Raw genomic sequence first — 19,614 nt, 5'->3', positions numbered from 1 at the left:
ATGTGGAGGAGGATCCTGGATGGGTCCTTCAGAGTGAGCAGGGACCTGGAGCTGCCTTCCTTTACAGGGCTCTTTTGTGACACACTCACTCACACCATGTGAATGTCAGGCTGTGTGTCTTCTCTGCCACTAGAAAAGGAAATGCTTTCCCAAACAACATGTGAAGTGTAGAAATTAGAGCAAAATATTTATTCAGGCACACATGATTTTTGACTGAGCATCTGCACAAATCAAATATTAGTTTGGGCCAGCAAAGTCTCTTTATGCCAATTCTACAATAAGCCACTGAGGGAGGGGGGGGGGAGAGAGAGAGATTAATTGCCAGTCATGTGTTGTGATCAATCTACAGCCACTGGTAAAATAATTCATGTTGTACTGCAGCTTTGTAGTCAGTATTGTTCCAGTGAGAAACATTATTCATAGAATCCTAGAGTTGGAAGGTACCTCCAGGGTCATCTAGTCCAACCCCCTGCACAATGCTGGAAACTCACAAATACCTCCCCCTAAATTCACAGTATCAGCATTGCTGTCAGACAGCCATCTAGCCTCTGTTTAAAAACCTCCAAGGAAGGAGAGCCTACCACCTCCCAAGGAAGCCTGTTCTACTGAGGAATCGCTCTAATGGTCAGGAAGTGCTTCCTAATGTTGAGCCAGAAACTCTTTTGGTTTAATTTCAACCCATTGGTTCTGGTCCTGCCTTCCAGTCATTCTTTTTGTTGTTTTGTTATAACAATAAGATATTGTTGCCACATCCATCCCAACCCTATTTACTCAGAATTAAGTTCTACTGAACTTAATGGCACTTACTGCCAGCATCTCCTTCCTTCTTTACGCTAGTCTGCTTGGGTAGCCAGTGCTGGGCTGGGAAACACCTGGAGATTTGGGGAGGGGAGCCCAGGAGAGGGAGGGAACCTCCGCAGGGTGTGATGCCATCACAGATTCTGCCTTCCAAAGCTGCCATTTTCTCTAGGGGAGCTGAGCTGGGTCATCTGGAATTGCAGAAGATCTCTGGAGTTTAGCAGTCCTCCTTGTGCTGGAGGTCAGGCTGAGAATGAGGCTTCCTCAAGGTCATGCTGGGAGCTTCCTGGCTGAGCAGGGATCTGAAGCCCAGACCTAGGCTGACACACTACCCCACTACACCATACTCTCTTCCCCCATTTTGTAACATCCCATTTTCACCCTAAGGTTCTAGGGAGTACTATTTATTCAACTATTTAAAAGGTTACATATACAAAAAGAGTTTAGCATTGTTAAGTCTTCCTTGACTTGCTATTATAGTCATCCTGAGACAATCAGTGGTTGTAAAGTGGCCTGGGTGAATCCTTCTGTGTCAGACATTGTAACTTGCTTCTAACTATACTATGAGTAGATATGCTTGCTTGACATGACTAACCCCATTTTGTATGCTGTTATATTTTATGCCTTGCTACTAACCCTGAGAATAAAGATCTGCATTTCAAACAAGGACAGTTGCTAACCGCAAGGGAGGAATTTCTCACTTGGTGCTGGCAAACATCTGAGGCCTTTGAAGATGGCATGCCCCAAGGTGACCAGCGGGGTTCCTTCCCTGAGAAAGAGATAAGGGAGTATGGGAACCGGCAACTGTCTCTTAGAGTGTGAGAATGGTTTTATTGTTTTGCTTTCATGTACTATACAAAACACCAGGCTTAGCCTTGGAATGTATCAAACTCAATCTGCTTCTACTCCAGACCGCTAGTTCTCAAATAAATGGATTAATTTTGAAACAAAATGATTCGTTTTTATTTGAAGTTCCAACGTCTGACATTTTGAGTTTGATCCCTTTGGAGCTTATCCGAACTGGTAACTTCGGCTGGATGGCCGCCAAGGCACCAGGTAATGGAGAGCCCACTGAACCAATAGAAGAGTCAACCGTTCCACGAGGAGTGACCATGACTCGGCGGAGGGCGAAATCCCCCGTGCATTTCTCCACGCTCCTCTACACCCCGAAGCAGTGGAAGCCGCGGACTTCGACAGCCCTTGCTGACCTGCGCGGGGGCTGAAGGGGAAGACGCAGCGACGGGAGCCGAACCGGGGAGAAACCTGGAGGAAGGAGATGGCCAGGCCCCGAGAGGGAGCGAGGAGACAACCCTACTACGGAATGAGATGTTCCTGTGGGCGAGAGAGATCCACAACGAGGTCCAGGCAAGCCACATGCAACTCACCAGGGAGCTACAGAGGCAGCTGGACGCGATCCGGGAGCAGATACGAGGGGCGCCGGCCGAGGGACCACCTGCCAGGCCACCAGATGGAGAACCGGAGCAGCCCGTGGACCCGCTGGGGGGCGGTGAGCCAGCGGGGCCAGCGGGGCCGCCGCACAAACAACCAGCACAGCCAGGAGCCCCAGTGTCCTCCCCGGCCCCCGCGCCAGCTCTGGGGCTGCGGCCAGCACCGCTACCTGGATGGCCGGTGGGACCTGCGGCATCGCTTACACCAGCTCCGTGGGATGGGGCGAGGGGCCGAGAACTACAGATCACTTTGGACGGGAACCTGGAGGAAGTAGAGTACTTCACCATCCAGTGCAACAGCTTCATGACGCACTGGGGGGTGACATTCCCAACCGAGGTGAGCCGGGTCGACTACCTAGCCTCTAAGCTGAAGGGCGCCGCAAGAAAGTGGTTCGTGAGCCTATACGCAACTTGGGGCCCGGCACTGGCAACCGTGGCAGACTTCCTACAAGCAATGCTGCGGCAGTACGGAGACCCGCTCCAGGAAGTGAAGGTCCTCGCGGCACTGAGAGGGATAGAACAAGGGTCAACGATCCGAGAGTACGCTGGTGATTTCCAGGCGCACTGTGCTAAGGTGAGAGGCTGGAGCGAGCGCATGAAGTATGAAGCTTTCCAGAACGGCCTCAATGTGAGCATCCTTGACCACTGCTACTCTCAGGGATGGCCAGACACGTTGGTGGGTTGGATCCAACTGGCCAGAGAGGTGGAGACCAACCTGCAGCACGTTGTACTCTGCCTCCAGCAGCAGTTAACGGGGAAAGGGGGCGATCCCCGAAAACACCAGCGAAACCGGAGGCGAAGAAAGCAGTGACCCCGGCGGCCAGCCCTGCACCCGCCACCGGAAGAAGGTGTTTCTGATGCGGAGACCCAGGGCATTTGGCCGCCAACTGCCCCGAGAAGCCACGGGCCCCCCAGCAGGCGCCGAAATCAATGACCGGGGGCCCAAAGAACCCCAGGAGTAAACCGACAGAGCCCAGTCGGGGCAACTTTGCCACGTCCATGGTGATTGACGAGGATATTATAATGGTCGAGGACTCGGGCGAGGAGTCCTGGGATCCCAACTCGGCGGGAAAGGACAGCGACCTGCACCGAAGGGTGCCGAGCGGCAGGTCGTGGAGCTGATGGCACCACTAAGGGTGAGAATAACGGGGGAATTGCTGTTCATGCCAGTGACGCTACTGAACCCCAAACTAAAGAGGTTCATGCACACTCGAGCTTTAATCGACTTGGGCTGCACCCAAGAAATTATTACCCCTCGGCTAGTGGAGGCCCTAGGACTAGCGAAAGTCCCCCTCCCGCACTCCATCCAATTCAAACAGATGGATGGAACGGCCATGAGAGGGAAGCCGTGCACCGAGGAAACCCAAGAGGTGCCGGTCGGGACCCTGGGCCATTGGGGGGTGGAGATTTTTGTGGTGGCCCCCTCTTCGTCCCTCGACGTGGTGGTCGGGGTAGGTTGGCTGGCTCGGCACCAACTGGACATATAGTGGGAGGCCCAGACAATAGACTTCATCGATTGGTGGTGCACTCACCACCACTGGCGGGAGGAATGGGGCCCCAACCCACCACCACAGAATCACTGTCACTGCGTGACAGTGGAAGAGATCAGATCGATCCCCAAAGAGTACCAGGACTTGAGGCGGGTGTTCAGTGAGGAGGAGGCCAATGAGCTGCCGCCCCACCGGGACACAGACTGTGCCATTGAACTAATCCCGGGGCAGACGGAACTAGACTACCTAGGATTCCGAGTATCGGGGGAGGGCTTAGCGATGAACCCAGCCAAAATCCAGGCGGTGCTAGACTGGGAAGCCCCAAAAACCCAACGGCAGCTACAATCTTTCCTCAGGTTCGCAAATTTCTACAGGGGGTTCATTAAGGGGTTCGCCCAAGTAATGCTACCCCTCACCGACCTGTTGAAAACAAAAGGGAAGGGGCTAGACGCGAAAAAGCCCGGGGCGCGTCTCCCTTGGACCCTGCAATGCCAGGCAGCATTTGAAAAGCTGAAAAGACTGTTCACAAGTGAGCCCGTACTGGCCCACCCCAACAAGCTAAAGCCCTTCGTGGTGCAATGTGATGCCTCCGATGTAGCCGTTGGGGCAATATTGATGCAGAAGGACGAGGAGGGGAGACTCAGGCCCTGTGCGTATGTGTCCCGCAAATTCTCGAACGAGCAGAGGAATTGGTCGGTGTGGGACAAAGAAGCCTTTGCGGTGACCTACGCTTTAAAAACATGGCGCTCCTGGCTGGAGGGAGCCCAAGTGCCCTTCAAGATCTGATCACAAAAACCTCGAAGCCCTAACTGACGGCTAAGCAGATCCACTGGGTGGGGTTCTTTGCTAAATTTGACTTTGTGCTCAAGCACATCCCAGGCTCAAAGAACTTTTTAGCCAACGCACTCTCGCGCCTTCCCCAGCACGAAAGTCAGCGAGAGGAGATCATAGACTCCCTCATCCTCCCCTCTTCAGTAGCCGGGGGTGTAACGACCCCATCTGGGAAGCGAACCGGGCCGATAGAACCTTGGGGAGGCAGCAAACTTAAAAAGGAGACCGAAAAGGAAGGGGGGAGAAGCAGGAGAGTGTGGAGAAAGGAGAAGGAGGGTTCTGGTACTATGATGGGAAATTCTACGTCCCCGAAAGCCTCCGGCAGGAGATATTGCAACACTGCCACTGTAGCAAGTTAGCGGGGCATTTTGGTTATGTGAAGACCCTACATTTGGTAAACTGGCAGTTTTGGTGGCCCCAAATGAAAAAAGGTATCTCCGAATTCGTGGGCTCATGCCCCACTTGCATTATGGCCAAGAAGTGAGGGGGAAAGCCTCCGAGTTTACTCCAGCCGTTGCCCACCGCTTCTAGGCCGTGGGCAATTGTATCAATGGACTTTATTGTAGAGCTCCCCCATTCGCAAGGGAAAACGGTGATATTGGTGGTGGTGGACACCTTCTCCAAGCAGGCGCACTTTATACCATGCAAGCAACTCCCCACCGCCAAAAAACTAGCGTACCTATTCTTCCACCACGTGGTCAGACTCCACTCATTCTCAGAGAAGGTCATTAGCGACTGCGGCCCGCAGTTTGTTGCCAACTTCTGGCGGGAGTTTTGCAAAATGGTGGGAATAGAACAAGGGTTGAGCTCAGCCTACCACCCTCAGATGGACGGGCAGACGGAGCGGATGAACGGGCTTCTTGAGCAGTACCTTAAGTGCTACATCAATTACCAACAATCAAATTGGGTCAAGCTGCTGCCTTTTGCAGAATATGGTTACAACAATAGTCTGCACAGCTCCACCAAAGCGTCCCCTTCTCAAATCGTGAATGGCTACGAAAGCAAGCCTTTCCCTTGTCTGCCAGAAGCAGGAGGAGCAGCGCCACCTAGCTCCTGCCAACATTGGTGAGAGGGAGTAAGGAAAGGCTGAGACATAATTCAGGAGAACTTAGAGGCAGCCAAAAGGGACTATAAGAACTGCTTTGACAAGAAACACTCCCCGCAGTGGGAGTTTAAGGAGGGGGAGAGTGTGTTCTTGTCGACCAAAAACCTTCCCCTACCGCAGTCATGCAGGAAGCTAGCATACAAATTCCTGGGGCCATTCAAAATAAAAAGAGTGATCAACAAGGTGGCAGTAGAGTTGGAATTACCCAAGATGTTTAGTAAGATCCACCCTGTTTTTCATTGCAGTCTTCTCCGCAAGGATCCTGGAGCCACATCTTGGCACCTCCGCCCTCCAGAGCCACCTCCTATTCAAGTGAAGGGCCAGAGCCACCATGAGGTGCAAGAAATTCTGGACTCCAGGGTCCAAAGGGGGGTCTTGTACTACCTAGTCCGCTGGAAGTACTTCCCTAATAGTTGCGACGAGTGGGTCAAGTCGACCGACCTACGAGCTCCCCAATTACTGAAGAAGTTTTACCTACTGCACCCAGACAAACCCCGAGCAAGCGCTTAGGGGGGGCAGTATGACAGACATTGTAACTTGCTTCTAACTATACTATGAGTAGATATGCTTGCTTGACATGACTAACCCCATTTTGTATGCTGTTATATTTTATGCCTTGCTACTAACCCTGAGAATAAAGATCTACATTTCAAACAAGGACAGTTGCTAACCGCAAGGGAGGAATTTCTCACTTGGTGCTGGCAAACATCTGAGGCCTTTGAAGATGGCATGCCCCAAGGTGACCAGCGGGGTTCCTTCCCTGAGAAAGAGATAAGGGAGTATGGGAACCGGCAACTGTCTCTTAGAGTGTGAGAATGGTTTTATTGTTTTGCTTTCATGTACTATACAAAACACCAGGCTTAGCCTTGGAATGTATCAAACTCAATCTGCTTCTACTCCAGACCGCTAGTTCTCAAATAAATGGATTAATTTTGAAACAAAATGATTCGTTTTTATTTGAAGTTCCAACGTCTGACATTCTGTCCCACCCCTACAGTCCAGAAATGGAAGGAGGCCCTCATGAAAGAAGACAGCCTGCTGGGGTTGCCAACCTCCAGATGGGGCCTGAAATCCTCCTGGAGCAAATGGCTGCTTTGAAGGGTGGATTGACTAGCCAGCATCACATCCTTCCTGAGCTTCCTCTCCTCCACAAACATGCCATCCAGTGCTAGGGTTGCCAACCTCCAGGTGGGGGCTGGAGATCTGCTATTACAACTGATATCCAAACTACCCAGGCTGCTAGAGTACTTGGGATTGGGAAGGGCCTGGAGATTTTGGGAGTGGAGCTTGAGGAGGGGAGGGGCCTCAACAGGACATGATGCCATACAATCCATCCTCCAGAGCAACCATTTTCTCCAGGGGAAGTGATTGCTGTAGTCTGGAGATGCTGAAATGGTGAGGAATGTCCAGGTGCCACCTGGAGATTGTAACTCTAAGGCTATGAAGACCATTCATTCATTCCATTCCTTCTAGAGAAAATGGCTGTTTTGGAAGGTGCCACTATACCCTACTGAGTTCCTTCCCCTCCCTAAACCTCACTCTCCCAAGCTCCACCCCCTAATCTCCTGGAATTTCCCAACCTAAAGTTGACAACCTTATTGCCTGCAACTAAAGACTTAGGATATCAAGAAAAAAGGAGTTCACTCAGCCAGTTCTGTTTGTTTTCTTCTTGCTGGGAGACTTTTATAAACTGAGCCTATTCATTCCATTTTTTGCTTCCTGCCGTCTCCTCCCCTCTGGACTTTGCCGCTTCATCCCCTGCTAAGTGGTGGCCTCAGATGTAGCCTGCCCTGGTGTGGAAAGAAACATGGAGGAAAGCTCCCAAAGTCTTCCCATACATTCCTGTTAGGGAATGTGACACATCTGGGGAAAGCAAGGACGGAGTCCTGATAATGCCATGAGAATGTAGACATTTATGATAGCGCATCCCTCACCCCCACCTTTTGGAATCCTTTTGAAGTATGCCTTAAAAGTATTGTATCAATGTATCTTTAGCATCACTCTCAAGAATCTATTACACTGAAAGTATCGGTCTATCAATAAACGTAGTTTTGTATCAAACCTGACTCGTCATTGAAACCGCATGCTTGACACAAATGTGGAAAATCTAAAAACAGGCAAGAAAGCAAAACATGAATACATGGTAATCAGTAGGGTTGGGAAATTCCTGGAGATTTTGGGAGTGGATTCTGGAAAGGTCAGGATTTGGGGTGCGGAGGGACTTCAGCAGAGTAAAATGCCATAGGACCCACCCTCCAAAAGCAGCCATTTTCCCCAGGGGAAGTGATCTGTCAGTTGAAATCCCAGGAGATCTCCAGCTACCACCAGGAGGTTGACTATCTTAGTAATCAGATATGGACAAAATTAGTTGTGACTCTGTGGCTGGGTACAAAAGGGCAGTTTGTAGCAGCAGCCTCTTGGCTCAGGAAAAAGCCAGCATAGGTTAAGGTGCCCTGGGGTACTCAGACAGCACACACCTGGCTGCTGGAAGAGGGAGGAGCTATCACACTGCTCCTGTGCTTGGGAAGCACTTCTGTCCACTCCTGGGCTGTTCAGATGGCCGGGAAAGGCGACAGGGAAGCTCTCCAGAGATATACTGACTGGTGGCTTTTTGAAGCGGCAAGCATTGGAGGACAAGGTAAGGGCAAGAACAAGGCAGGACCCAGATGTGGGCATTTGAAAATACCAGTTTAATCTGGACATGGGGGCGGGGTGCCTATGCCAGCCCAAATTGGTTGTCTGCATTCAGCCTGTGTGTTGATTTTCAAACCTTGACTCAAACTCTGTAGTAAAACCCAGAGTACATAGCTCTCATTGGTCTTTGCTCCCACATCCTTTTCACTGCTGGCTTGTTTCAGGCAAAGCATCACTTGGGATTGATTCAAGGTCAACTGAAGGGGATCTTTCAATGGCTGGTCTAAGAGATGTAAATTTGCTTTGGCCAGATCCAGTTCTTGTGGCTGCATTGCCTTGTCCTTGCACTGAGATTATGAAAAGGAAGGCCACAGCAAACCTACAGGACAACAGTTCTTGGCTTAGCCCCTCAGACACCCTTGGAGGTCAGCATGGAGGATGGTTGGAAGAAAAGGACAGGAAGTCACAGAAGGGAAAATTGCAAGGGACAACTTTTTTTTGAAGGCTCAGTCATCATCCTTGCCAGAAAAAAGACCCTGGTCATTTTTCTGTGATGACTCATTTTATTTATTTATTTTATCAGATTTATATCCTGCCCTCCCCTAATGGGCTCATGAACGTGACTCAATATACCCAGGATCATTTTTTGTGGTTTGTTAATCACTGTTCACTGGCTGTGTTTAGGATTGCCAAAATGGGTTAAACAACACAGACCAGAGTCATATAACTACATGTATTTCTGCAAGCATCTCCTAAAGTTTATGGGAGTGAACACAGATCCAAATCCGTTGATACACTGAACGACTATGGTCAAATAAAATACAAAGAAAACATTGCGGCTAAAAACATTTCTGAGAAATAAATTACAGAATTGAAGAAATGCTCAGCTTGAAAATATTCTGGCTTTCTCCAAGACCACTTTCACATGAAACATTTCAACGCCATAACAGGAAGAGATGGATGCTTTATGCAGATGATGCAGTCCTGCTTTCATGCTCTCGTGTGGGATTACTTCGTTTACTGAACAGATGATGAGAATATTGTAAAACTAATCAGTTAGAGTTAAATTATGAGAAATCCAAAATCCTAGTTTTCTCCAACTCCAGGAAACAATTTACTTGGAGACTGATAGAGCAAGTCAAACACTACGCATACCTAGGATTGTATTTCCAAGCCACTGCAACATGGACCCAACAATGCAGAGCAATAATTAAAAACCTTAAGCAAATGTAAATGCCCTTCTGTGGGTTTTTTCTCTGAAAGAGGGAATCAATACATTCCAGCTGTTTGAAAGTGTTCAATCTGAATATAGGTCCAATTATTATATGGTGCCCTCATCTGTATTGACTCAATAAATAAGGCAGTTGAGCAGGTACAATCTGGCTTCTTACGGAAGATCTTGGACATTCCATTTTGTGTCCCATATGTGGCTTTATGCCTAGAATGTGGCCAAAATTTTATGCTCACAAGGGCGTGGCTCATGTCATTCAGATATTGGCTGTGTTTGCATTATAACTCTGACCCTTCCAGCTACTGCTTCCAACTATTAACTGAATCTAATCATTCATTCTGGCTGGCTAACATAGAAAGGAAACTGGAGACACTGAGTATTTCTCTTGAATCTCTCCTTCCTCTTTCAGAAACGGAGGCACTGCGAATAATAGGGGATAGACTGTTAGAGGCAAAACTAGTGGAATTGTACAGTGCAGCTAATAAGACTTGCTCTCCCCGCAACCATGGGATATTACTTATTTTGGGTCATCCTCCCAGTTACCTTTACCAACTTCAGAATTCAACACTACGTAGAACCTTTTCACTTGCTAGCCTTAATGTCCTCTCCTCAGTGATCCTAACAGGAAGAGTAAATGGCACACCTTTCCTTAATGGATTCTGTCCCTGTGCAAGTGGTGCCATCAAGACAGTATCCCACGTGCTATTAGATCAATGTATGGCATAGCATATTATCACTAGTTCTTGGTAGTATTTTAGACTTACCTAACTCACACAAATTGCTTTTTTTTGCTAAACAATACTGCTGATGATGTTACTGAAACTGTGGCAAAGTTCCTCCAGGCTGCTCTACTTATACGTAGTATAACTAAGCTATTTTATAATAATTCAATTCATAACTTTTTTAAAAATGGAACTGAAAGAGGTATATGTTTCACAGTATAAATTTTTTAATTAGTTTTATTAGTTTTTATTAGTTATTAGAAAAGAAAGAAAAGGGGCAGGGAAAAGGAGGAAATAAAGAAAAATCAAGGAATATGTTTTTTATACACGTGTTTGTTTTATTTCTAATTTTTCATTTATTCTACCCTTTTCTATAATAATATGAGCCCTGTGGCACAGAGTGTTAAAGCTGCAGTACTGCAGTCCTAAGCTCTGCTCATGACCTGAGTTCGATCCCTGGCGGAAGCTGGGTTTTCAGGTAGCTGGCTTGAGGTTGAGCCTTCTATCCTTCTGAGGTCGGCAAAATGAGTACCCAGCTTGCTGGGGGGAAAGCACAGATGAATGGAGAAGGCATCGGCAAACCACCCAGTAAAAAGTCTGCCATGAAAACGTTGTGAAAGCAACATCACCCAAGAGTTGGAAATGACTGGTGCTTGCACAGGGGACCTTTCCTTTCCTTTCCTTTCCTTTCCTTTCCTTTCCTTTCCTTTCCTTTCCTTTCCTTTCCTTTCCTTTCCTTTCCTTTCCTTTCCTTTCCTTTCCTTTCCTTTCCTTTCCTTTCCAACAGTTTTATAATGCCAATAAAGGAAATTGCTATGGAGGAAGAGATGGATCTGCAGTCTTTGGGGTTCCAGGTGGCTCCTTGGCTCCTCCAAGTGTTTTTTCCAAATACCCCTTGTAAAATCTTTTTTTTTGGGGGGGGGGATCAGAGGCTATGTTTTGGACATTTTGGATGCATAAGGGTGGCAATTAAGCCTTTTTAAATGTTCCTTTGGGAGAAACACATGCAGAAGCTCAGCACATGCAAACCTGTACACCAGCATGCCCCACCCAAACACATGCAATAGCACTTTATGTACCACATATGTGCCAAGCAGCATGCACAGTTGTATGCTGAATGACATTCAGGAACATGTCACAGATAAATTTATTTATTTACTTCATTTATACCCCCACCTTTCTCCTCAGCGCTACATCATTTGGGAAAATCCAAGGCAGGTTACATCATTCTCCTTTCTTCCCTTCCATCCTCACAACAATCCTCTGGGGTAGGTGAGGCTGAGAGCATGTGACTGGCCAAATTCACATGACAAGCTTCTAAGGTAGAGGAAGGATTTGAACCTGGAACTCCCCAATCCTAGCCTAACACTCTAACCACTACACCCCACAGCCTATCACACTTCATTGGCTCACCAGGAGTACATGCAAACAAAGGTAGCATCACTTCATCGCACCTCAATTGCACAGCTACACTATCACACACAGAACAAAGTTTGAGTCCAGTGGCACCTTGAAGACCAACCAAGTTTAATTCTAGGTACAAATGTCCATGTGCACATGCACACAAACAAATGGCACTTTGCGCACTTGCACATGAAAGCATATGTCCAGCATATGTCCAGCACCATACCTATCCCCCCAGGATCTAGCTACAGTGACCCATGCAATGGTTACTTCCAGGCTGGACTACTGTAACTTGCTCTACGCTGGCTTGCCCCTGAAATTGATCTGGAAACTGCAGCAGGTGCAGAATGCGGCAGCTTGTCTGCTGACTGCATCACCTGTACAGGTGAGCATATGGCTGGTGCTCCACAGCCTGCACTGGCTGCCTATAGAGTACCGGATCCGTTTCAAGGTGTTAGTTTTGACTTTCAAAGCCTTGCCTGGAATCAACATACCTATGGGACTGTCTCCTCCCATATACACCCCAGAGGTTGCTTTGCTCGGCCTCCCAGGATCTTCTGATAGCCCCCAGCCCAAGAGATGCCCGTCTTGCCTCTATGTCTTGCCCGTCTTTGCCCGACGTGGTGGAATCATCTCCCTATGGAGATCCGGGACCTACCTGGCTTGCTGGCCTTTCATAGGGCCTGTAAGACGGAACTCTTCTGCCAGGTTTTTGGATGAGGCGTCTGGCATCTATTTTAGACTGGTTGGCCTCCCCCCTACTGCCCTACTGCACGTGGTGCTGCATAGTGGTACCATTTTTTGTGCTATACCACCTTGCTGTCATATCATCTTGCTGAATCATCTTGTTGCACTTTACTGAATGTTGTAATTGATTTTATTATGATTTTATTGTGATTTTATTTCTATTTTATGTACTCCTCTCTGAGCCCCCAAACAGGGGAATGGGCGGAATATAAATAAACAGATGATGATGATGATGAAAATGTTTTGCCTGTTTTGGAAACATTGGAAGCAGTCCAGACTGGGTTAAGCAGTGTGTTAGGTCATAGCTGATCTTGACATGAATCTGCAAAGGACAGATAGAGAGACTTTTCTTTAGCTTTCCCAGTACTGGGATCCACACATGTTAGGGGAGAACAAAAATCTGGCCTATAACAATAATGCATAAGATACTCAGTAAACTGGAAGAAGAAAATATGACTTGTGCCAAAAACAATGACAATGATTTACAAAGACAATTGACAGAGTAAGAATGGGGAAAGATCTGGAATACAACCAGCTTATACGCTAAAATATTTACAACCCATCTACAAACACTTAAACTTCTAACCAGGTGGTACTTACTTCCAACAACAATGAAATACATTGATTCTTCCTCTTCATAAATTTGCTATAAAAATGCTGGTGACTCTGTCCATATATACAAACATTCTGATCTCACATTATTGGAAAAATCAGAGGGATTTTATTAGTTGATATTCCCCTTTTGACACAATCAATACTATTAGATCACTGGAAAATGAAACCTATAGATGAATCGAAGAAGGATATAATTTTAACTTTATTATCAATTGCAAAAACATTGATAGCTTTAAAGTGGAAAGGTAAGAAGGTACCTACAATACAAAACTGGATGAATAAAATCTGGGTAAATTAGCCTTCTCATTATCTAATATATCTCTCCAGCAGTGTTCCCTCTCAGCTGAGTTAGCATGAGCTCACTCACAGGTTTTTAGCCTCCAGCTCACACATTTTTTGTCTTAGCTCAGGAAGAATGACCCCAGAGCACACCAATGTATGCAGTAGCTCACAACTTTAATGCCAGTAGCTCACAAAGTAGGATTTTTGCTCACAAGACTCTGCAGCTTAGAGGGACATTGCTCCCCAGCAATATGAGAAGATGTTAAACAACCATGGTACCCTGTAATATGTTATCTGACACAAAAAGATGTATTGCCAACTAACCCTTTCTGTCAAACAATGATTTATTTTAAAAATTCATGGACACTGTATTATTGTACATCATTGTACTGAGGCCATTCCCAACCCAGTACTTCTCAAAAAAGTATTCAGTGAGGGCAGGATTGGGAAGAAATGACTGGCAGTTGCTGAGCAGCCTCTCTCTTCCTTCTCTGCAGGTGGGGGGTGGGGACAGGACAGAAGAGAGGCCTTTTTCTCAGGCTGCCTGTGTCAAGGTGCTGACATCACATCCCAGTTTTTGCCAGGAAGTGCGGCTCCCAAGCTCCCAGTCAGGGTGGGGTTTCTTCCGCCAGGAAGGTTCCCAACAAACCGGCCCACATTGGACCTGTGAGGGGAACCTCCCGCAATGTCACCAGAGCGATGACATCATCCACAAGTGATGTCACTGTGCTGCCGATGTCACACTCCGGCCGCTCTAGGCATTTCCGAGAAAACTCTGTGGTTTTCCTGGATGCTCTAGCAATTTGGGAGGGAAAACACAATAGGCACCACAGAGTTTTTCCTCTCAAAATGCTAGATCATTTGGGAAAACCATAGAATTTTCCCGGAAATGCCTAGAGTGTCCGGCGTGCAATGTTGCTGGCACGATGACAGCACTTGCGGGTGATGTCATCGCACCGCGTGAGCTTTGTGCGCACGAAACAAGTCCCTGCCAGAGCCTGTGGGGGACTTGGCAACCCTACCGGGAAGTGTCAATAAGAGTGGCAAGGGCAGGAGGAATGGCCCAGAAGGGGAAGCAGACCTGGCCAAAGCAGGCAAATGGCTTGCCTGCTCCCTGCCAGCACAGAGACGCAGCCAAATTGCCAGGCTTCGAGATGGCAGCAGGGCTAATAATGAATGTTTTGTGCAAGAATGCAGGGCAGGCAGGTATTGGGAAGAGTCTGGCACATACTAAAAAGAAACCCTAGGGTGTAAGAGTGATGTCTGTTTGATTTGTGTTGACTTGAATGAACAGACAGGAAGCTGTCTTCTACTGAATCAAACCACTAGTCCAGCAAAGATGATATTGTCTGCTCAGACTGGCAGCAGCTCTCCAGGATCTCAGGCCAAAGTCTTGCACATTCCCCAACAACTTGATCTGTTGACTGGAGATGCTGGGGTTGAATTTGGAACCTTCTGTGTGCTAAAAAAATATAGTGGGACCTGGAGATCTCCCAGAATTACAATTGATCTACAGACTATAGAAATCAATTTCCCTGGGTGGAAAAAGGCTTCTTTAAGGATGGACTTGATAGCATTCTACCCCACCAAAGTTTCTCCCAGGTTCTGCCTCCAAACTCCACAAGTACCCCAGACTGGGTTGGGCAGCCCTCCGGGCAGATGCTCTACTGCTGAGCTGTGTTGGTGAAGGGCTTGTCATAGGCAAAAGAAAGCTGGGAAATGGTGCTCTGCGAGGATTGCCAGCTACGGGTTGGGGAGGGGGGAGCTTGCAGAGGGTGGGGTTTGGGGATGGGAGGGACTTCAAGGTGGTGTAATGCCACAGAGCCCATCTTCTGCAGTGGCCATTTTCTCCAGGTGAACTGATCTCTGTTGCCTGGAGATAAGTTCTGATACCAGGAGAACTATGCTCTGCCTATAACATCCCACACTGGCTATGATGCTTGAAAGCTGGGTGAATGAAGGAGAATGGTTTCTGTGCTCTGGGGAAGAAAACAAGCCTGTAGGCATCGGAGAGCCTGGGCTGGCATGGACATCCATAGAGGTTTCTGTTTGCCTGGCCTGAAGCAGAGTATATGGCCCTATAGGGGGACTCTGGCTTTTGTCAGTAGGCAGGCTGCAAGACTCTCAGTCCTTCAGGACCACACCGGGAGGGAAACTTTATCTCAGGGTTTCTTATCTCCTGGGGATGAAAGAGGCCTTTGTCCTCCTGGTAGGAGCTGCTGTCCTTTGGTCCGATTCTGATGTTTGTGGAGAAGAGAGCAGAAAAGCCACAAATTGGGCAGAGGACAAAACATGCATTAAACAGTCACTCACCTCCTCCTCCCCCCGCTCCAATTCATTCTGTGAACATCATCACCATTGTCCAGAAGTTATCTGGTCTCCAAGAATTTCTGAGCACTTCCTAGCAGCCTGCTGATTTTGAGGTGGGGGGAAAGCACAAGGGGCTCCTGCTGCCGCCAGGGTCCAAAGAGCAAGCTCCCCTCTAAACTGCTGCTCAACACCCCCCCAACCCCCCCTCCCCTCCCTGCCTGGGCATTCAAGGGCTTTCTGTCCAAAAGAGCTTCCTGCAAAATGGGGCAACTTGGTACCATTATAATTTCATTGCTCACTTCAGAGATTAAATTGACTTTATTACTGCAAGAAAAATGGGAGTGATGGTTTAAAAAAAACCCTAAAGATGGATATTTGTGATAACTTTTTTTTAATCCTTTAAATAGCTTCACAAAGCAAAAATGCTGTTGCTAAAACAAAAACTGTCTTTATAATTGTGGGACCTGATGATCCTGATGTTTGCGGGGTTTGATCTTTGGGACTGAAGTTGCTGCTTCAGAGGGGAGCATGTAACCCCCCCCCCCCCCGCCGCCCATCCTTCACACCCTTTTTGTGCCTGATGACAGCCTTCTGGTGCAGGTCTGCTTCTTTGAGAGCAGACCTGAGAGCCAGTTTGGTGTAGAAGTTAAGTGTGCGGGCTCTTATCTGAGAGAACCGGGTTTGATTCCCCACTCCTCCACTGGCACCTGCTGGAATAGCCTTGGGCTAGTCATAGCTGTGGCAGAGGTTGTCCTTGAAAGGGCAGCTGCTGTGAGAGCCCTCTCAGCCCCACCTACCACACAGGGTGTCTGTTGTGGGGAAGGAAGGGAAAGGAGATTGTGAGCCACTCTGAGACTCTTCGGAGTGGAGGGCGGGATATAAATCCAATATCTTCATCTACCTCACAGGTTGTCTGTTGTGGGGGAGGAAGGGAAAGGAGATTGTGAGCCGCTCTGAGACTCTTCGGCGTGGAGGGCGGGATATAAATCCAATATCTTCATCTACCTCACAGGGTGTCTGTTGTGGGGGAGGAAGGTAAAGGAGATTGTGAGCCGCTCTGAGACTCTTCGGAGTGGAGGGCGGGATATAAATCCAATATCTTCATCTACCTCACAGGGTGTCTGTTGGAGGGGGGGGGAAGGTAAAGGAGATTGTGAGCTGCTCTGAGACTCTTCGGAGTGGAGGGCGGGATATAAATCCAGTATCTTCATCTACCTCACAGGGTGTCTGTTGTGGGGGAGGAAGGGAAAGGAGATTGTGAGCCACTCTGAGACTCTTCGGCGTGGAGGGCGGGATATAAATCCAATATCTTCATCTACCTCACAGGGTGTCTGTTGTGGGGGAGGAAGGGGAAGGAGCTTGTGAGCCGCTCTGAGACTCTTCGGAGTGGAGGGCAGGATATAAATCCAATATCTTCATCTACCTCACAGGGTGTCTGTTGTGGGGGAGGAAGTTAAAGGAGATTGTGAGCCGCTCTGAGACTCTTCGGAGTGGAGGGCGGGATATAAATCCAGTATCTTCATCTACCTCACAGGGTGTCTGTTGTGGGGGGGAAGATAAAGGAGATTGTGAGCCGCTCTGAGACTCTTCGGAGTGGAGGGCGGGATATAAATCCAATATCTTCATCTACCTCACAGGGTGTCTGTTGTGGGGGAGGAAGAGAAAGGAGATTGTGAGCCGCTCAGAGACTCTTTGGAGTGGAGGGCGGGATATAAATCCAATATCTTCATCTACCTCACAGGGTGTCTGTTGTGGGGGAGGAAGAGAAAGGAGATTGTGAGCCGCTCAGAGACTCTTTGGAGTGGAGGGCGGGATATAAATCCAATATCTTCATCATCTGCTGCTGCTGCTGCTGCTGCTTCTTTACCATCTCATGGGCAGTTTGGGCACAAGCAGGCCATTCCTTCTTCTTTTTGTTTTGCAACTGCAGCCTCCAGGATTCTTCATCAAGAAGGAAGATTGTGTTGCAGAGAAAGGAGGATGTTTAAACCTTTCCCACCAGGGAGAAAGGTGCCCTTGAATTGCATATGCCTCTGCAGCAGGAGGCAGGGGGAAGTGCCTGTAAGATTGCTTCCATGCTAGGACCCGCCTCATCACCAGCACCTTCATTCAAAATTCCCTCTTATGAATGAGAAGTATATTCATACAATCAGTATTTAGAGGAGAGAGACTGAACTGGGTTGGGAACTAGGGTTTCTAACCTCCAGGTAGCATCTAGAGATGTCTGCAAAGCTGCCCTCACAGCATGGATCTTTCTCCACCCACCCCTTCCTTCTCCATTCCCCAATACTTCTCAAAAAAGTATTCACTGGGGGCAGGATTTGAGAGTAGGATTGCCAACCTCCAAGTGGGGTCAACTGATCTCCACCCTGGAGAAAATGGATGCTTTGGTGGTGGGTGGAGTTGATGGCATTGCACTCTGCTGTGGTCACTCTCCTCCTCAAACCCTGCCCTCGCTAGGCTGCATCCCCAAATCTCCAGGGGTTGACAACACGAGTGGAGAGACTCTTGGGGATAATGGGGATTGTGACAAAGGGTGGGGATCAGCAAAAATCCTCCTCCCTTTCAAGAGCAGAAGTGTCCTTCTGCTTGTAGACCAAGAATTTTGGCTTCTAGTCACCTTTAATGATACTAATATAATACACTGAAAAAATAAAGTTTTAATTTGGAAATAAGTACAAAGGCCATAGACAAACTGCGCTCAGTTTACAGTTGGACATGAGGCCATTCCATTCTGCATTGTATGCTCACTAGACTCAATTGAAGGCATTGGCTGTCCCACACAGAGCCCTTAATAGCCTTGGCTCCTCTTATCTGCCTCTCCCCTTATGCTTCACCATGACAGCTTCAGTCACTTGGCAGCTGAGGATAGGACCTGAAGCAATGGGCTCAAATTACAAGCAGAAAGGTACCAGCTGGATATTAGGTAAAAAGTTTTTACAGTCAGAGTAGTTTAGCGGTGGGACCAGCTGCCTAGGAAGGTGGGGAGCTCCCCTTCATTGTCAGTCTTCAAAACATGACTGGATGATTATTTGTTGGAGATGCTTTAGGCTGATCCTGCATGGAGCAGGGGGTTGGACTAGATGGTCTGTATGGCCCCTTCCAACTCTATGATCCTATGATTGAGCAAGGTCTTCTGCAGGTCCCAACCTGCAAACAGGCAACATCAACCACTGCCCCCATATACTTTGCGCCTTCTCCTTTCTGGCTCCCGCCTTGTGGAACAGCCTGCCTCAGGAGGTCAGGAAAGCTCTCCCTCTCCTGGCTTTCTGCAAATTGAACTAATCAAGAGGGCTTCTCTGTGCAGGTAACAGGCTTGCACTATCCATAATGGTCCACAAGCTTACTTGGAGAAATGATTAGGAACTATAGTCCATAATTCTCTGTAGAGCTTCCTATAAGTAGAATCCTATGATGTGATTTTTGCACCACTTAATGCATCATGTGAATGCTTCTGCTAGGCTTCAGTTCTGTCTGTTAGACTTCTGGCTGCCCCAGACTTCTACCACCCTAATGCATTGTTTATTGAAGGTCTCATCTTGTTGACTGTTCTGACTCACTCAGTGTAATCCTCCTGGAGTCCCTGTGAAAAAGGTGGTCTGCAAATAACATCAATTTGCTGCACATCGCCTAGAGCTCGGCATTGGCTGATTCATATATTTAATAATAAATTAATAAATAAAATATTTTAAAAACCCTCCACATGAGCACCACAAGGGGCACATGTTTAACTTAGAAAGTTAAAATGTCTAGGTGTGCATTAAACATGTTTGTTACTTTCCAAGTATAACTTATGTGAAAGAGTGCCCAGGGCTGCTTGTTGTTCATTCTCAGTAGCTGTTCTTTGGCTGCTTACAAAAATTCAAGTGATAGCAGTGGATGGTTGGAGAAAGTCTGAAAAAACCCACAGTTGCTTTCCATTAGAGACTCTATTAAGGTCTTTATGCTGAAACACTGATTCTCAGGAAAGACTAGACATCTTTTTTCCTTTGTGTGT

The sequence above is a fragment of the Heteronotia binoei genome, chromosome 9 (assembly GCF_032191835.1).
Source record: "Heteronotia binoei isolate CCM8104 ecotype False Entrance Well chromosome 9, APGP_CSIRO_Hbin_v1, whole genome shotgun sequence".
NCBI classification, from domain to species: Eukaryota; Metazoa; Chordata; class Lepidosauria; order Squamata; family Gekkonidae; genus Heteronotia; species Heteronotia binoei.
This window is presented reverse-complemented; position numbering follows the sequence as displayed.